This window comes from Caretta caretta, chromosome 5 (genome assembly GCF_965140235.1).
Source record: "Caretta caretta isolate rCarCar2 chromosome 5, rCarCar1.hap1, whole genome shotgun sequence".
NCBI classification, from domain to species: domain Eukaryota; kingdom Metazoa; phylum Chordata; order Testudines; family Cheloniidae; genus Caretta; species Caretta caretta.
The window spans coordinates 9236901-9255974 of NC_134210.1; the positions used below are offsets into that span (position 1 = coordinate 9236901).

Consider the following 19074-nt stretch of genomic DNA (forward strand, 5'->3'; position numbering starts at 1 on the left):
ACTCTTCTCTTCTGCAGACTAAATAACTCCAGTTCCCTCAGCCACTCCTCATAAGTCATGTGTCCCAGCCCCCTGATCATTTTTGTTGCCCTCCGCTGGACTCTCTCCAGTTTGTCCACATCCTTTCTGCAGTGGGGGGCCCAAAACTGGACGCAATACTTCAGATGGGGCCTCACTGGTGCCGAATAGAGGTAATAAATCACTTCCCCCGATCTGCTGGCAATGTTGCTACTAATGCAGCCGTTAGCCTTCTTGGCGACAAAGGCACACTGCTACTCATATCCGGGTTCTCATCCACTGTAATGCCCAGGTCCTTTTCTGCAGAACTGCTTCTTGGCCAGTTGGTCCCCAGCCTGTAGCGGTGCATGGGATTCATCCATCCTAAGTGCAGGACTCTGCACTTGTCCTTTAGAACTTCATCAGACTCCTTTTGGCCCAATCCTCCAATGTTTCTAGGTCACACTGGACCCTATCTCTACCCTCTAGTGTATCTACCTCTCCCCCCAGCTTAGTGTCATCCACAAAATTTCTGAGGATGCAATCTATCCCATCATCCAGATCATAAATAAAGATGTTGAACAAAACTGGCCCCAGGGGCACTCCGCTTGATACTGGCTGCCAACTAGACATTGAGCAGTTGATCACTACCTGTTCAGCCCAACGATCTAGCCAACTTGCTATCCACCCTATAGTCCATTCATCCAATCCATACTTTTTTAACTTGTTGGCAAAATTACTGTGGGAGACCAAATCAAAAGCTTTGCTAAAGTCAAGATATATCACGTCCACCACCATCCCCATCTCTGCAGAGCCAGTTATCTCATCATAGAATGCAATCAGGTTGGTCAGGCATGACTTACCCTTGGTGAATCCATGTTGACTGTTCCTGATAACTTTACTTTCCTCCAAGTGCTTCAAAATTTGCATGTCAAGCTTTTCTAAATAGTCCTCAACCTGTTCTTTCATCTCTATCCCATAATTTTCACACCTATTTTAAAAATCCTACAGTAATCTGCACAGCGCTGCACTACTGTTATAGCACTGAAAGCACAGGACACATGGTCCTGAGGTATTTGCAGAACTTCAACAGGAGCTTCATGGAACATGACGATTTCCTCGGTGAGATGTGCTCTTCCAGGGGTAATGGTGGTTTGCTTGATGTTGGGCTTTTGTTTTGGTAAACCAGGGTCATGAGTTCAAACCTTGCAGGAGCAGGTTTGCAGACTCATTTGTCTTGTCCAGAGGTGGATGGTGGGAGGAAGCTTCCCTTATAACGACTTTGCCGTGGCAAAGAAATAAAAGCCAGCTGTCTAGAACTCCCAGGTAGGAGAGCAACATTTTACCAGAAGTGGGGATCAAACCCATGCAGACAAATGTCCATTGGAATTTAAGTCCAACACCTTAACCTCTTGGCCATCCTGCTGGGTGCTACAAGCCCTCCCCAGCAGAAGAATGAATTCTTGGGATGTCGTCAACGAGCCCACTGCCTTGAGCACGTGACTAGGGCAAGCACAGCATCACTTAGGTCGGCATTGGAGCAGAGGGAAGCCAACTTGTGGCCTGGCTCCATAGCTCAGGGGTTAGCGCACTGGTCTTGTAAACCAGGGGTCGTGAATTTAAAGTTCACTGGGGCCTGAGCAGCAGTTTCTGACAGGGCCTGTTGTTCCCCAGTAGTGGAGTGCTCCCCTTTCCTTAGGTTTTTATTAGTTTTTGGGAGGGGTGCAGCAGGGGTGGGTGCCAGAGGGCTTTATTAAAGAGAAGCAGCAGCCTAAATTATTATACCATATTATATATGTTCAAAGGTAGCAGCAGCAAAAGGGGCCTAGCAGAAGTGATATTCGGACCCACACAGGCTCATGCTCATTGTGGCTTGAGCCCAACACCTTAATCGCTTGGCCATTCTGGTGAGCAGGCAAGAGCAGCCCAACTGCTACACCCACAAACATCTTGGGCGTGCTACGGCGCTCTGGCTTTGGATAACTACCCAGCACTCCTGTGTCTCAAACGGGTTCACAGAATGCTATGCTTGATTAGGAAACTGTCTCTCTGCGTGTAGTTGGCTAGCTGCTAGCAGCTTGCAGTGCAGGGGAGGTGAAATTGGACCCCCTCGGTCAGAATTTGGGAAAAATCTCCAAATCCAAAGCAAAGACATCGGGTGCCAATGGTCCTGTGAGGGAGTGCTCCTGCTGCTCATAGCAGCATTCCGGGCTTGGGGGACTGCCTATGACCCAGGGGTTGGGAGGATGGGGTCCCAGGCCCCCTATCTCCAAGGCAACAAATTAGCTTCCAGAGGCTCACTGTGGAGCCTCACTTGATCTCCCACAACTCAAATATTAAGACTTCCACCATTGCTTCTGTTGGTGGGGGACAGTCCGGCTGGAAAGAACTGTGGCCACCAGGTCATCCCATTGGGTGCAATGGACCCGGTTCTCCCAACCTCAACCCCGTGCTGAGTACACCTCTGCCATGCGCTGAGGGCACCTTTGCCATCCCGCTGAAGTGCCACCTGGAGCAGAGCTGTTGAGGAAAGGGAGAGAGTCTTGGGGCAAGCGTCCACTTTCCATAGGGGGCAGCCAGATGGCTGCTCTGTTCTGCACAAAACCCTGATCCAGAGCGAGGTCTCCTGCAAAGGCTTTAGAGCCAGCTTCCCCAGGAACATGAGGTGCACTCTGGGTGCGTGCTGGCTCCCTTCCAGCCACGCTACGCTCCCAAAATGAAGGGATCTCCACACCCGGCCTGGTGCATGACAGTGCAGCACCCGGCCTTGTTCTATGGCAGTGGTCTTGGAAAGTGGGGGCCCCGAGGCAGGGGGCCTAGCAAAATCATACTTCTGATTGTCTTTTGTGCCACAAAATTAAAATTTTTGCACACTATATTTCAAATTTCTGCATAATTCTGCAAATTTTATTTGTCAAATAAATTTGGAGGCTTCAGCATGCAATCAGGGAGCACAGGCCACCGGTTGCACAGTTGTGGGAAATCACTGTGAGGCTCCCCCCACCCCCAGACACGGACTCAGGGATGAGGCTGTATTTAGCCCTGGCAGTGCAAGGACTGGGCCTGACCCAGAAACACCCCAGGACCCTGCCCCTCCATGCCAGGTGCACCAGCTGTGGGGACACAGGCTCAGCAAGGCAGGATCCAAGTGTGGAGGGATCTAGGTGTGGGTTGAGAGGGTTCTGTGTGGTGCAATCTGGGTGTGGGCGGCTCAGGGGGGATCTGTGTGTGGGGTGGGAGCTGGATGTCCAGGGGCTTGCCTGGGGGTTCTGGGTGCAACAGTAACGGGACTTTGAAGGGGGAACCAGGTGAACGTGCTTGGGGCTCAGCAGGCGGGCTCTGGATGTGAGGGGGGATAGAGCTAGGCCGGGGGGTCTGGGTGTGAGGGGCTCAGTGGGGGGTCCAGATGCTGGGGGAGTGGGGCTCAGTGGGCTGGGGATCCAGGTGTAGCTGGTTGGGGTTTGGTTGGGTCAGGATCCGGGTGCAGGTGGCTCATCGGGTTGGTCCAGGTGCAAGGGGAGTGGGGCTCATCAGGGGGCTTCTGAGTGTGTGGGATTGAGGGTCAACGGGAGGGTCTGGGAATGAGGGGGTCTGGATGTATGGGGGTTGGCTGGATGGGGGACCAGCCAACCCCCAACAGGGATCACTCCCCCTGCAGCTGAGGAGCGATGGGTGCAGGAAGCATGGCGGGGCGGAACAGGGTGGGGGGGGGGGTGATTTTGCAGAGCTTCCCAAGCTGGGGGATAAATTTGAGGGTGGGTCTGACCAGGCCCCAGATACCATGCAGGAGAAGAGGAAGTCCTGGCCTCCCCAGCCCAGCCAGGACTAGCAGCTGAGCCCGACTCAGGGCAGCAGCCCCCAGTTGGGTCTTCCCCAGTCCCACCTCCTGCCCCACAGTGATTTATCTCTCTGCCAGCTGCCCTGGCCACCCAAAACATACTTCTGGGGAGGGTCGTGTGACCACTCTTCTGGCTTCCCTTTGCATCTCCGTCAGAAAGACTTTTTTCTGCAGGGAATCAAAGAAATCTGCAGGGGACATAAATTCTGTACATGCACAGTGGCTCAGAATTCCCCGCGGAGTAAAATCAGCAAGTTCTAGGGCCAGATGTGCTCTTCCAGGAGTGATGGTGGTTTGCTTGATGTTGAGTTTTTGGTTTGGTAAACCAGGGGTTGTGAGTTGAAACCTCGCAGAACCAGGTTTGCAGACTTATTTGCCTCATACAGTGGTGAGTGGCTGGAGGAAGCTTCCCTTATAGTGGCTGTGCCATGGCAAAGGAATAAAAGCCATCTGCCTAGAGCTCCCAGGTAGGGGGGTGGTATCTTACCAGAAGTGGGGATCAAACCCACGCAGACACACATCCATTGGAACTTAAGTCCAACGCCTTAACCTCTCGGCCATTCTGGTGAGTGCCATAAACCCTCCCCAGCAGAAGAATGACTTCTTGGGATGTTGTCAATGAGCCCACTGTCTTGAGCACATGACTAGGGCAGGTGCAGCATCACTTGGGTAGGCATGAGAGCAGAGGGACACAAGCTTGTTGCCTGGCTTTATAGTTCAGGGATTAGAACACTAGCCTTGTAAACCAGGGGTTGTGAGTTCAAAGCTCACTGGGGTATGGATGGTAGCTTGTGTCTGTTGTCCCTCAGCTGTGAGGTGCTTTCCTTAGGTATTTATTATTTTTGGGAGGGGCACAGCACGGCTGGGTGCTAGAGGGCTTTGTTAAAGAAAAGCAGCAACCTGAATTATTATACCAGTTGTTCAAAGGGTAGCAGCAGAAGCAGGGGCCAAGCAGAAGTGAGATTCAGACTCATGCCCATTGGGGCTTGAGCCCAACACCTTAACCGCTCAACCATTCTGGTTAGCAGTCAAGAGCAGCCCAATCACTACACCCACAAATGTCTTGGGTGTACTACGGTGCTCTGGCTTTGGATAACTACTCAGCACTCTGTGTCTCAATGGAGTTAATCATAGAATCATAGAATATCAGGGTTGGAAGGGACCTCAGGAGGTCATCTAGTCCAACCCCCTGCTCAAAGCAGGACCAATGCTATGCTTGATTAGGAAGCTGTCTCTCTGCATGTGCTTGGCTAGCTCTGGAGTGCCCGGCCAGTGGCTTGGAGTCCAGGTGAGGTGAAATTAGACCCCCTTGGTCAGAATTTGGGAAAAATCTCCAAATCCAAAGCAAAGATGTCGAGTGCTGCTGGTCCTGTGAGGGAGTGCTCCTGCTTCTGCTGCTCACAGAAGCGTTCTGGGCTTGGCGGACTGCCTATGACCCAGTGGTTGGAAGGATGGGGTCCTGGGACCCCACAGACCCAACGGCCACAGGTTAGCCTCCAGAGGCCGACTATGGAGCCTCCTTTGGTCTCTCGCAGCTCGACTATTAAGCCTTCCTCCATGGCTTCTCTTGACGGGGAACAGCATCCCCAGTGGCATGTGATTTGGGAGACAGCCTAGCTGGAAGGAATTGCTGCCACCATCTGATGCATAAGGCAATGCCAGAGGCTTGTGGTAGAGAGCTTGCACTTCCGCAGGGAGCGAGGACCAAAAGGAGAAACTCCCCAACATGAAGGGCTCACTGCACCTGGCCCGGCTCTGTGTGTGGTGGTGCAGCACCTGGCCTTGCTATAGCTAGACATTCAAAGGGAGAGAAGGCATCCTAGCTCCAGTGTTAGTGAGTTTTCTTTGTGAGTTCAAATTTCACAGGGATTTTGGTGGGTGTTCTTAGAAGGGTGTGTGTGGAGAGTGCAGATAGTCTGTAGTTTAGCTCTGCCATTTAAACCTTTGTCCTATAAAACACCGTTCACAGCATTATTTCTTCCTGTGTCGTAGGACAGCTACAAGTATCCTTCTGTGGAGAAAGAAATAACACTTCCATCCCTCAGACCTTTCTAGAGAGGATTGAAGAGTTCCTCCATGAAAGGATAATTGAGATCTTTCAGGAGGATTAATGGGACTTCCCTGTGGACATAAACCAACTCCTCTGTATGGTCCCCTCTTCCTAACATTACATGGGAATGAAAAGTAGATAACAATGCTATAAGTTTTGATTGCTTTTCTAGCTCTTCTACCATGGGTAAATCAATGGAAAGTCTATATCTGTGTTCTCATAAGTTAGGGGCCCCATCATTGTAATTGGAAAGAAATTCATATACTTACCCAAGTTTCATTTCCCTTCGGTGGGCTTCCCCATTCTCTACTACAGGGATTGACTTGACAGAGGTTGAGACTTACAGAGGTCCTGACTCATGGTATACCTGGACCTCCTGGTCACATGTCCCCCATCCTCCTCCAACTTAAGACCATACTTGGGCACATCAGTGGTCCATCTAGCCCACTATCCTGACTTCCATCGGTACCCAATGCCAGGTGCTTCAGAGGGAATGAACAGGTAATCATCAACTGATCCATCTCCTGTCATCTACTGTCACCTTCTGGCAAACAGAGGCACTTAAAAACATGGTTTTGCATCCATGCCCATCCTGACTAATAGCCATTCATGGACCTATCCTTCCTGAACATATCCACTTCCCCCCTCCTCATTGTTCACACCAGAAACCTGTGACTTGGGTTCCTGAGAGGTATCCACAGAGGTGGTGGTGTCTCCACCATTTATGGCATGTAGCTAGTTGTAAAAGCGGCCGGTCTACGGCGCAGCACCAGATCAGCTGTTGGCCTCCCTGGGCTTCTGGTATGCCTGCAGCAATTCCTTGCTTTTACGCAGTACTGCTGCTGTTCCCTGTCTTAGCCAGAGCTGGTGCTAGCCCATTGTGGGCCGTAAGCAGGACTATTCCCTCCCACACACAAGCACCCAATACTAAAGCAGGCATGTTCTTATCATAAAAAAGCAAACAGAGGGCCCTGAGCTGCTCAGGGACCTAAGCAATTGCTTAGTCTGCTTATGCCTATCACTGTCTCTGGTCGTATCGCTGCTCTGGCATCCCCTGTGCAATATGCGCATAGATGTCCACATTTCTACAGCTGGTCTACCGCTGTACTTGCATAACCTCTTCTCCCCACATGCCCAGGAGATCCAATATCTCCTGTCTACTCCAAGCCGGAGCAGGTCTGGAGTGTATAGGCAGTGTGGTCAGCAGGGCAGTTGCACACCGCAATGGAGAGCTGCTAGGTGCACTCACCACACTGGACAATCAGGTTTTAAAGGGGTGGGTGGCATCCATGACTCCTGGGCAGTGAAGTTCACAATTTTGGTCACAATTTTGACCAGAGCCATCAGTACCAGGCATTATGGGACAACGGCTGGAGTATTGTTAGGTCGCTGTAGGTAATGCGGTGTCTATATTTGCATTAAGTTGAACTCAATACATTGACCATGGCTCAGTGTCTCAGAGAGAAATTGTGTTACTGTGTTGGTGTAATGGAGAGCTTATGTCAGCTGGAGATAAATTTAAGTGTAATAACACGCTCAAGGCGGCTTACGTCAACCCAATTTCGTAATGTAGACCAGGCTCAAATCTCGGCAACCCTCAGATCAAACTTCTGAGGTTGTTTAATATACGCCCCACCCTTGTTCAGGGCTGGGCCTAAAATCACAAGCTAAAGTGCTAAGTAGGCTGCTGGGGAAGACAAAGGATCTAATTCTGGTCCGTTTTACTCCTGTTGTGCAGTATTTGCTTCATAAGTAGCCTCACAATAAAGATGACAGAATTGGGCCCCAACTTTTTGAATTTCTGCTGTAGGACTTAATGGGTTTAGTCAATCTCAAGCAACCACAGTAGCCTCTCAGGCCCTCTCAGTTATCTAAATTTTCTAGATTATTTCAGTACATTGGTCAATAGATTTTTTTTACCTCCCCTTCCTAACCACATAAGATGCACAAGGGGAAAAAATGTCACTGAATTAATATTTATTTTGCAACATAAAAGAGCCCAGCACTATCCACAACTAGCCTAATTAATTGGGATTAATTCCATGTGTAAAGTTTGTCTCTGCAGGTGTTGATGAAGTAATACATCAAAGACGCTTCACCTCTGTACAAAATCAATGCTAAAATAACCTTGATTACTGTCGCTGTTGATGTCCCATATACCACTAATCAGTCATGGTTTGCAGTGAACATTATTATGAACAAATATTATTTGTTCTCTTATTGGCATTTTTCAAGAGCCAGTGGTAATATTCACTGCAGTTCGCTAAGAGAAGGCTTTCACCCTTGGGAAATTGTACAGGCTGCCTGGGAGCACATGGTCAAAGAGGAAAATTACTTCAGCCTGGAAATAGAAAATAAAGGGAATGACATTAAAATGGAAGTAGCATATTTTTTTTCTCCACTGGATTTAGAACTGGAAAGTACGTTTTAAGCAATGTCAGATTTCTAGAGGAAATGCTTTACAATAGAGGAGTGCATTGTCTGGAGATGGTTGGGTCTGAAATACCTGACCTGTGAGGTACCCAAACCTAATACCACCAAACAAAACCTGTGAGTGAAAGCAACCGACTCACCTTTAATAAAGCTCTCCATCAATTTCTGTGATTGCTGCTTTTATTCAGAGTGAGTAAACACCGGCCAGGCTGGTCAGGTTGTCTCACGGCCCTTTCTTCTTCTTTTTTAATGTTGGTACTTAATGGATTTTAGAGCCCAATCCTGCTGCCATCAATGTAAATGACAATTCCCATTAACTCCAGGGCTCAGGCCCTGATCTTAACACCCACTGAAACCAATAGGAATGATCTCACTGGTGTCAATGGGCATTGGAACAGATCCTCAGATACTATTAAACTATAGTGTGACTTCAGGCACAGCTCAGAGCAAGAGGTACTCCAGGAGTAGCATGAGGAGGCATTGTACTTCAGAGACAATTCCTTCCCCATTCTGCCTTACTCCTGGGAGCTAATCTGGCCAGAGAGTAACGGGAGCGGAGCCAAGGGTGCATCCATTCACTGCCCCTCCCCACCCACTCTCTCAGTGCATGCTTCTGGGAGGCAGTAAACAGATGAATAATACACTTTACTCCTCTACTCATGGACTCAGGCTGCAGGAATGTTGCAAAAGGCGGCTTCTGGCTCCCTCATCCATGTGCAGAGACTAAGCACAGTCTAGCCTTTCACTGACTGGAGATAAATTAAAAATAATTCTTCTTCAGAGGCTCCTTCCTCCGGGAAGCAAAATCGTAAGGACTGAAGTCACCTCCAAAGCAAAGCACAGAGCTTTAAGAATGGAGTCTTTAAAATACAGCACCGTTCTTCTCCTAAATAAATGTTTTCAGCTGACCAAGATTTGGAGAGGAACCATCTGTGGTGAGAAAGAACGAGTGTACTTTGAGAAACCTCTTCATTCTAATTTCTTGCAATCTTTCCCTGTCTGGCAAGGCAAGTTCAAGCTGGTAAAAGTTCAGCTCTGATCCAGCGTATTGCTTAAAAAATTGATACAAGTTAACAGGTATGTCACTACGAGGTGACATACCAACAGATCCGTGGCTGCCAGTTTAGTCATCAACTAAACTGCACTGTGTTCAAACTTGTGGACTTCTGACTCCAAAATTGGACTAGGGTACAATTTCATCTTTGCTGTATCTCCATTAAAGCTATTATTCTAGTGGTATGGTCAGCCCCCCCCCCCCCAAACAACTACTATTTCAGCTAATGCACAAGCACTTTTAGTTTAGAAAAGTCTTATAAGCAATCTCTTTTAGAAACGATATCCTATGTCAAGCTTATTACAATTAGTTCTAGTTATCCTTCTATTGTGGTGTGGTTCTGGGAGAATTTTGCACTGGTGTTATGCTCATCTTGACCATAACTATAACAAGATGAGGTGCTAAAGGTGGCAGCTATATCTATGACAACATCCTCAAAGTTGGGTACCTAAAATTTGGCACCTATATCATATTTAGACACCTGAATAATCAGTCTGATTTTCAGAGGTGCTGAGTACATAACCTCCACTGAAGCAAAATATGGATTTTATGGCAACATTTTCCAAAGAGAAGCACTTAGAGATGTACAGGTGCCTATCTGCATCTTTAAGTATCTGTATACCTTTAAAAATCTGGATCTGAGGCCATATCAAGAAAACAATGGATGTTAGGAATCTAAATAGCTTTGTGTATCTGGACCTTAGTGAGTTAGACGTGGTGCTGTGTAAGTAACAGGATTTTCAGTTCATTGGTAATAATTAAAAATTAAAGGAAATTGTGACACCAAAAGTCATTTCAAACTGAAAAATTGAAACATTTTTGCTTAAAAAAGTTGAAATGAAACTGTTCCGTTTTTTCAGATTTTCTTTTAGTTTCCCCCCAACCCCTACCGCCAAAACTGTTCAGCGAACCTAACACAAATTCACTAAATGTTTCGGTGTCACCAAATTTGCCTTGTTCACCAGAAGAAAAAAGTTTTGGCAGAAAAACTTTGCCCAGCTGCACATAGAAGCCTAAATCTCATTGAAAGCCAACAGTACATAGGTGACTTGGAAAAAGTTACTCTTAGTGTTTAACAGTAGTTTTCAAGGACCTAATCCAAAAATCAAGGGGCTTCTTCCCATTATGTTTAAAGGCCCTTTGGATCAGGCCACAAGTTTCTAAAGTTTGCCTCAGGGACTAAGTCTTTATTCAGGCTGTCATGAACCAAGGCATCTTATACTCTTTCTGACTATACCTGCTGAGCTGTGGAGTATAACACAAATAAAATAAATTGAGAGTTTGCTGCCATCAGAGAAGCTTCTTTGTTCCCTTACTTTCAACTTGGTATTTCTCCATTTCAGTGAGTTTTAGTTTAACAATTGAATGGAGCTACCTATTCTTGTATTGTACAGTATTTGGAGGAGATTGTTTCTCTGCTGCGCATGGGAGTAAGTGCAGTCTGAGATCCATCAGAGAATATACAAATATACTTTATCCCATCACTCCCAGACCTGAATTACAGCCACATTCCTTTGAGCCACTGAACTCCCATTGAAGCTCAATGAGCAGATGGAGAAGTCAATGCTAGGCAACTGAGATGCCCCCTTCCCCACACTTCTAAGCCTACGATCTTGTAATGAGATGCACACACAGATTGACAGCTTTACTTATATGGAGCCCCCCTAGCTTCAGTGGCCCACTGTGTGAGCGGAATGCAAAGATCTGTCCACGTTCATCTGGTTGCAAGTTTGGGTCATAAGTGTGCTACTTCTACAATGTGAGTGGAGAGAAAGCCAGACCAGAAATTGAATCATATCCTCTAATCAGCGCTTAAATTCTCATACAGTATTTCCCGGAGCGCCCCAGTACTCCCTCCATTCAAGGTTTGGGATTCAGCTGTGGAGTAGCGGGTCTTGGGGGTCCAGCCCTGTGGGAGGCACTGGGGCTTGGGACTTCAGCCCAGCAGGAAGTGCTGGGACTTGGGCCTTCAGCCCCATGGGAGGTGCCAGGGCTTGGAAAGTTCCAGCTGAGTTTAAGCCCTGCCTGTACTGTGGATTAGAAACAACCACCATTTTATCTGGCAACCCAGATAACTGAACTAGGGGCCTCTAGCATTGACAGTATGAGTCACCACAACTTGAGATAAAACTCTTTAGCTGGGGCTGTAACAGACCTGTATCCTCTGCAGATCAGCACAGAAGGAGACCTGTAACACACACTCATCAGTGGGTTACAGGCATATGTCACATTCTTGAAGCAGTGGGTTCCGTAAGGACTAAAAAATCAGGCCTGTAGTTTGATATAACCCTTCACTCCAGTACAATTCATGTCTGAAGACTCTTCTGAAGCTTCATCTCCTAGTGTTTCTCCATTGGGATTGTTTGGCACACATATATGAGTGGAAAGTCAGAGAAACATCTTCATTTCTAGATATAGTACGATGTGGGACGAGGAGATCTCCTGCTGCTTGGATATTTTTTTACAATGGAATAAACAAAAGCCTTTACTATTGCCAAGGCTACATAGAACCATAAAGATCTTTTAAATTCCAGTTTCATAGAAGTAAAAGGATCATATTGTTTTAAAGAGTAGATTTCTTGCTGTAAGTGTTTATATTTAACAAAGATTAGTAGGACATTAAAATATATTATGAAAGATTTACACATTTATCAATCCCGTGACAAAGGTAATTTATATCCATGAGTAAAGACATGAGAAATTCCTTTCCTGCGGAATAAAGGTTCATAGTGAGACCACCTACTTCTTTCTCCCCTTCTGAAGCCATTACATGTATCAATTATTTGTTTTCTAGAAAGTGCTGTATAAGAATCAAGGAAGGGATGTTATCTTAGTGTTCTAGGCTGAGATTTACTGAAAAGTATATGTGCTCCTACTCCTAGATAAGAGAGAGAGACAAGTTCTTTGCTATCATAAATTGGCATAGCTGTGTTGACTTTAATAGAGCTACATTGATATATACTAGATAAGAACCTATGGCCAGTTTTTCCAGAGGCATTTAGAGACCTAAAGATGCAGATGGACACCTAATGGGATTTCAAAATTACCTAGGCACCTAACAATAACAATAAAAACACACTTTGATGCCGGAGGTCCATAGTGCTGAGTGTCCATGATCACTGTACAGATTTACTCCAGGTGTCTAAAAGCCACACTAAACTACTACTGATCTGGTGCAGCAAGGTTAATCATGGATGACTGCGTGACCACCCCCAGTCCATGATCACAGTCCTGATCTTGAGTCCAATCTTCAATGAGATATGTGTGAAGACTTTGTCTCTGAGGCAGGTAACATGAGCAAATGAGGCCAGCCACCAGTGGCCAATGATGACTTAATGATCTGGATGATGAGATGGATTGCACCCTCAGCAAGTTTGCAGATAACACTAAGCTGGAGGGAGAGGTAGATATGCTGGAGGTTAGGGATAGGGTCCAGAGTGACCTAGAAAAATTGGAGGTTTGGGCCAAAAGGAGTATGATGAAGTTCAACAGGACAAGTGCAGAGTCCTGCACTTAGAATGGACAAATCCCATGCACCGCTACAGGCTAGGGACCGACTGGCTAAGAAGCAGTTCTGCAGAAAAGGACCTGGGGATTACAGTGGACGAGAATCTGGATATGAGTCAGCAGTGTGCCCTTGTTGCCAAGAAGCCTAATGGCATATTGGGCTGCATTAGTAGGAGCATTGCCGGCATATCAGGGGAAGGGAATTCCCCTCTTTTCGGCACTGGTGAGGCCACATCTGGAGTATTGCATCCAGTTTTGGGCCCCCCACTACAGAAAGGATGTGGACAAATCGAAGAGAATCCAGAGGAGGGCAACGAAAATGATTAGGGGGCTAGAGCACATGACTTACGAGGAGAGGCTGAGGGAACTGGGCTTGTTTAGTCTGCAGAAGAGAAGAATGAGGTGGGATTTGATAGCAGCCTTCAACTATCTGAAGTGGGGTTCCAAAGAGGATGGAGCTAGGCTGTTCTCAGTGGTGGCAGATGACAGAACAAGGAGTAATGGTCTCAAGTTGCAGTGGGAGAGGTCTAGGTTGGATATTAGGAAACACTATTTCACTAAAAGGTTGCTGAAACCCTGGAATGGGTTACCTAGGGAGGTGGTGGAATCTCCATCCTTAGAGTTTTTAAGGCCCGGCTTCACAAAGCCCTGGCTGGGATGATTTAGTCAGGGTTGGGCTTGCTTTGAGCAGGGGGTTGGACTAGATTCCAACCCTAATCTTCTATGATTCTATGACTTCAGGCCTCTTGAGGCCAGTTCTTGATGACACATCCCTATTACTGAAAAAGTCAAGCCATCTTTTACCCAGTAGTAGCTGCTGGCAAAACATATAAAATGCGTCCAGCCTCCTGATGTCTTGCTTAAGCAACATCCACGTTTCAGATCCATATGAGAGGATCAGAAGTATGCAGGTTTGGTCAATCCATACTTTTCTATAGTTTCACCTTCTTTTGGCTCCAGACTCTATAAAGGTCCTTCATGGCTGTGGCTGCTTTAACCAGTTCTCCTTAGGATGTCTGTCTGGCTGCAACCATTTGATGACAGTTTACTGCCTAGATAAAGCCATCCACTAATTCCATGGTTTGTCTGGAAGCACAGATGTCTTGTATCAACTGCGTCAACACTCTGGATTTTTGGTTTTGCCCAAGAATCCCTTAGCCCAATGGCAGCTACCTCATATTAGAAGCTCTCTAGTGTATCTTTGAGATCGTTTGTGTCCTGACCAAAGAGAATGACATCATCCTCATAATCCAGGTCAGTAAAAGAGGTTGAACCAACAGTTGTACCAATATTTGTGGAGATATTTTCAAAGAGCCAATCCATTGCACAGCAGAACAGTGCTGGGAACAGGAGGCATTTCTGCTTCACCTAACTCCCATTGATTTCTGTCTAACCTGCTTCAATGCTTTTGAAAATCTCAGTAGGCACTTATCTGCATCTTTAGATGTCTAAATATCTTTGAAAATCTGGCCCTATGTGACTTGCCCAAAGTCACACCAGAAGATTCAGGAGATTCCAAGATGACCCATGTGTCCTGAGTCCCAGTCCAGTGCCTTAACCACAACATTATCCTTCTTTCCAGACCTGAGAGATAAACCTGGCTCTAAAATCATAAGAACATAAAAACATAAGAATTGCAATACTGGGTTAGACCAGTGATCCATCTAGTCCAGAATCCTGTCTTCTGATAGGGGCCAGTTCCACATGCTTCAGAGGGAATGAACAGAACAGGCCTATATATTGAGTGATCCATCCCCTATCATCCAGTCTGAGCCTCTGGCAATTAGAGATTTAGGGACACCCAGAACCTGGGGTTGCATCCCTGATCATCCTGGCTAATAGCCATTGATGGACCTCTCCTCCATGAACTTATCTAATTCTTTTTTGAACCCAGTTATACTTTTGACCTTCACAACATCCCCATGCAACAAGTTCAACAAGTTGACTGTGCGCTGTGTGATGTACTTCCTTTTGGTTGTTTTAAACCTGCTGCCTATTAATTTCATTGGGTGTCCTGTGGTTCGTGTGTGATGTGAAGGAGTAAATAACACTTCCTGATTCAGTTTCTCCACACCAGTCATGATTTTATAGACCTCCATCTGATCCCTGCTTAGTCGTCTCTTTTCTAAACTGAACAGTCTGCACTGTATTTAATCAATCCTCCCTCTGATGGAAGCTATTCCATACCCCTAATCATTTTTGTTGCCCTTCTCTGTACTTTTTCCAGTTCTAATATATGTTTTTTGAGGTAGGATGACCAGAACTTCGCGCAGTATTCAAGATGTGGGTGTACCATGACTTTATATAGTGGTGTTTTCTGTCTTTTCTATCCCTTTCCTAATAATTCCTAACATTCGGTTTGCTTTTTTGACTCTTGCTGAACATTGAACATAAGTTTTCAGAGAACTATCCATAGTGATTCTAACGTCTCGCTCTTGAATGGTAACAGCTAATTTAGATCGCAACATTTTGTATGTATAGTTGGGATTATCTTTTCCAGTGTGCATTACTTTGAATTTATCAACATGAAATTTCATCTATCATTTTGTTGCCCAGTCACCCAGTTTTGTAATAACTCCCGCTATGTCATTTTAATCTTGCTTCAGTATAGCCATCCTTAAGATGAGGATAGCACTTACCCGTCATTTAAGGGCATTGTAAGGACTAGTTAATGGGCCTGATCTTGTGCCCATTGCAAAACTCCCATTGATTTCTATGGAAGCAGAATTTGGCATAATATGTTTTAAGTATTTTCAAAATGTAAAATAATAAATTCCTGGCTACCAAAGACTTATAAGTTGTCACTAAATTGAACACCATGTCCACTCTGAACTTCATGGCTGCAGTGAGACTAGAAGCCATATACTCATGCTTCAAAAGGACAGGCCCCTACCACTTGGGCTAAAGAAAAAAGATTCCATAGAGAAAGTCCATGACATACAATTCAGTTCTACTTCAGTCCATTCATACAGGCTAGGGAGTTCATTGGATTCTACCATGGAAGATACCATATCACCATTAAATATCAGTCTTTGCTATGATTAGATCTAGTTGAAGTTTTATGTATTTTGAATTTTGATGAATTTTTTTTAAGAGAAAAATATTCTGACAAAATTTTCATTGACTTTTTATTTTGTTTTGGTTTAGCTTTCAACGAGCTTTGTAGCTGGTTGAAATTTTGAAAACAACTGTATTGACGTGTCAAACTTTTTTAATTAAAAAAAAGTTTGAAAAATGCCCACCAAATTTTGTTTTGTTTTTCAAACAGCTTTAGCCATTACTCTGCATTCAATTGTAAATAATCCACAGACTAAAAGTCAGATTACCCCAAATGTACGTGGGACTGAGATAAAGTTTGCTTTAAAGCCAGGCACACTTGAGAGTTATTGTTTCAGAATTTGTGCACTGGAAATATACTATTGTACTGTAATAGAACTGATATCAGTTCAAAGTTCCTCATTACCAGAAACCTGTTTTGACAGTGGATGGAGTTCAGAGAAGAACAACAAAAAACAGTAATTGCAATGATTTATCAGGATTAAAAGAACTAAATGTGTATAGCTCAGATAAGCAACAACTAAGGGGGAAGATGGCAAAAACTTACAGACTATAAACATGGGCAGAATGTAAACACCAGAGGGATGGAATGGGCACTTGTGTCTAGAATGGATGGGGTGAAATTAAAGGGAAAACTGAAGCTGAATTTTAGGAAAAAGGGGATTGCCAATGAGATATATTAGGCTGCAGAATGGTGTCTCAAAGGGACAGACTGAAGCCTCATTGTTTAGGGATTTTAAAATGTGGTCAAAAAGAACAGTAGAAAACAAAATATCGGGAAGAATCCTGCATTTGCATGTGGATGACATAATAAAATAAATAATAATATAATATATATTTCTTATCACGTGCTTTTTATCAGTATATATCAAAGTACTTTACAAAGGACACCAGTATCATTATCTTTAAAATCTATCTTGTATGACAGGATTCCAGAAGCTACGTTTCCTACATTCCAGTGCCACCTTATTTCTCCTCTCAACTTACAGATCACTCCGTGTTGTGTTCTTCTGACCTATGGCCTCTTCCATTCCCTTCTCTCTCTGAGAAATATATGCCAGAGAGAAAATAGGGAAGGGAAATAGTCTTCAGTCTTTATCTTGCCCTCAAGAAAAGTACCCACCTGCCACAGGGAAGTCCCAGCAGTAAAAACTCAAGACATTAGACGCAAACAGCAATGATCATATTCTGTAGCGCATATTGTCACCAGTGATAATTAATAATAAAAATCTCAATTGCTTAGGAACTTACACCCTTTCCTCTTCCAATTTAAGTGAATGGGAGGTTTAATCAGTTACTTTATGTGACCAAGTTTGGACTGTTGGTGATTTATCTAACATATTGTATGCTGCTTTTAAAAATATGTGAAAATAATGTTTAAGTTGCAAAGTCCAGCACTCAAAAGTTAGGAAATACCACAATTAACAGTACCCATGAAACCATAATTCTTCTTTCCTGTACACATACATAATAATTCAAACTTTAATTATGTAATCACTTAGGATATTTCCACAGGACCCATAGCTTACACAGTACACACACAAAAAACATTGCTCATTGTAGGAGCAGCTATTCAATATTTCTTTTCATCATCACCAATCAATGAAGGACCCAGGTTTTATTTGTTTCCCAAAATCAAAACCCTGCCCTGAACACAGAATTACTAATTTCCTCACAGGCCTTTCTCTGGTGCTCATCACTGTACTATCTAAGTCTCACAAACATTACTGAATTTATCTTTGCAACATCCCTTTGAGGTAGTTCACCATCTGTAACAACCATCACTAAGTCACAGAGAGATGAAGGACAAAATGTACAAGTCTCCACTATTGCTGGGTACCTCAGTGATTGGACAAACAACTTCAGAGCCCTATACCTGTTACTGAAGAAAGGGGCTGGGAAGCATGTGATGTGCAGATAAAACGTTCATATATTTTAGCAACCAGCCCCTTGCTAGCTCTACTGAGCAAAACACAGAGGAGAAATGGTGATTTTTCAACAGCTGCTTACTCAGCCAAATCTGAGTGGATCATAGAATCATAGAATATCAGGGTTGGAAGGGACCCCAGAAGGTCATCTAGTCCAACCCCCTGCTCGAAGCAGGACCAATTCCCAGTTAAATCATCCCAGCCAGGGCTTTGTCAAGCCTGACCTTAAAAACCTCTAAGGAAGGAGATTCTACCACCTCCCTAGGTAACGCATTCCAGTGTTTCACCACCCTCTTAGTGAAAAAGTTTTCCCTAATATCCAATCTAAACCTCCTGCACTGCAACTTGAGACCATTACTCCTCGTTCTGTCATCTGCTACCATTGAGAACAGTCTAGAGCCATCCTCTTTGGAACCCCCTTTCAGGTAGTTGAAAGCAGCTATCAAATCCCCCCTCATTCTTCTCTTCTGCAGGCTAAACAATCCCAGCTCCCTCAGCCTCTCCTCATAACTCATGTGTTCCAGACCCCTAATCATTTTTGTTGCCCTGCGCTGGACTCTCTCCAATTTATCCACATCCTTCTTGAAGTGTGGGGCCCAAAACTGGACACAGTACTCCAGATGAGGCCTCACCAATGTCGAATAGAGGGGAACGATCACGTCCCTCGATCTGCTCGCTATGCCCCTACTTATACATCCCAAAATGCCATTGGCCTTCTTGGCAACAAGGGCACACTGCTGACTCATATCCAGCTTCTCGTCCACTGTCACCCCTAGGTCCTTTTCCACAGAACTGCTGCCTAGCCATTCGGTCCCTAGTCTGTAGCTGTGCATTGGGTTCTTCCGTCCTAAGTGCAGGACCCTGCACTTATCCTTATTGAACCTCATCAGATTTCTTTTGGCCCAATCCTCCAATTTGTCTAGGTCCTTCTGTATCCTATCCCTCCCCTCCAGCGTATCTACCACTCCTCCCAGTTTAGTATCATCCGCAAATTTGCTGAGAGTGCAATCCACACCATCCTCCAGATCATTTATGAAGATATTGAACAAAACCGGCCCCAGGACCGACCCTTGGGGCACTCCACTTGATACCGGCTGCCAACTAGACATTAGACATTAGACAGCGAAATTCACTTCCCAGACCCCGGGGCTACCTCTCTGACAATTTTCAGGTTTCTGCTACAAATCATGGAGACTCTAATGTTCTTTAG

General features: G+C 45.2%; 1 non-coding gene across 1 annotated transcript; it reads right to left on the bottom strand.

Moving 5' to 3' along the window:
* Positions 1-4319: 4319 nt before the first annotated feature.
* On the bottom strand, positions 4320-4402 carry TRNAL-UAA (transfer RNA leucine (anticodon UAA)). The gene has a single exon. It is a non-coding gene; the product is annotated as a tRNA-Leu (tRNA).
* Between the last annotated feature and the right edge of the window lie 14672 nt (positions 4403-19074).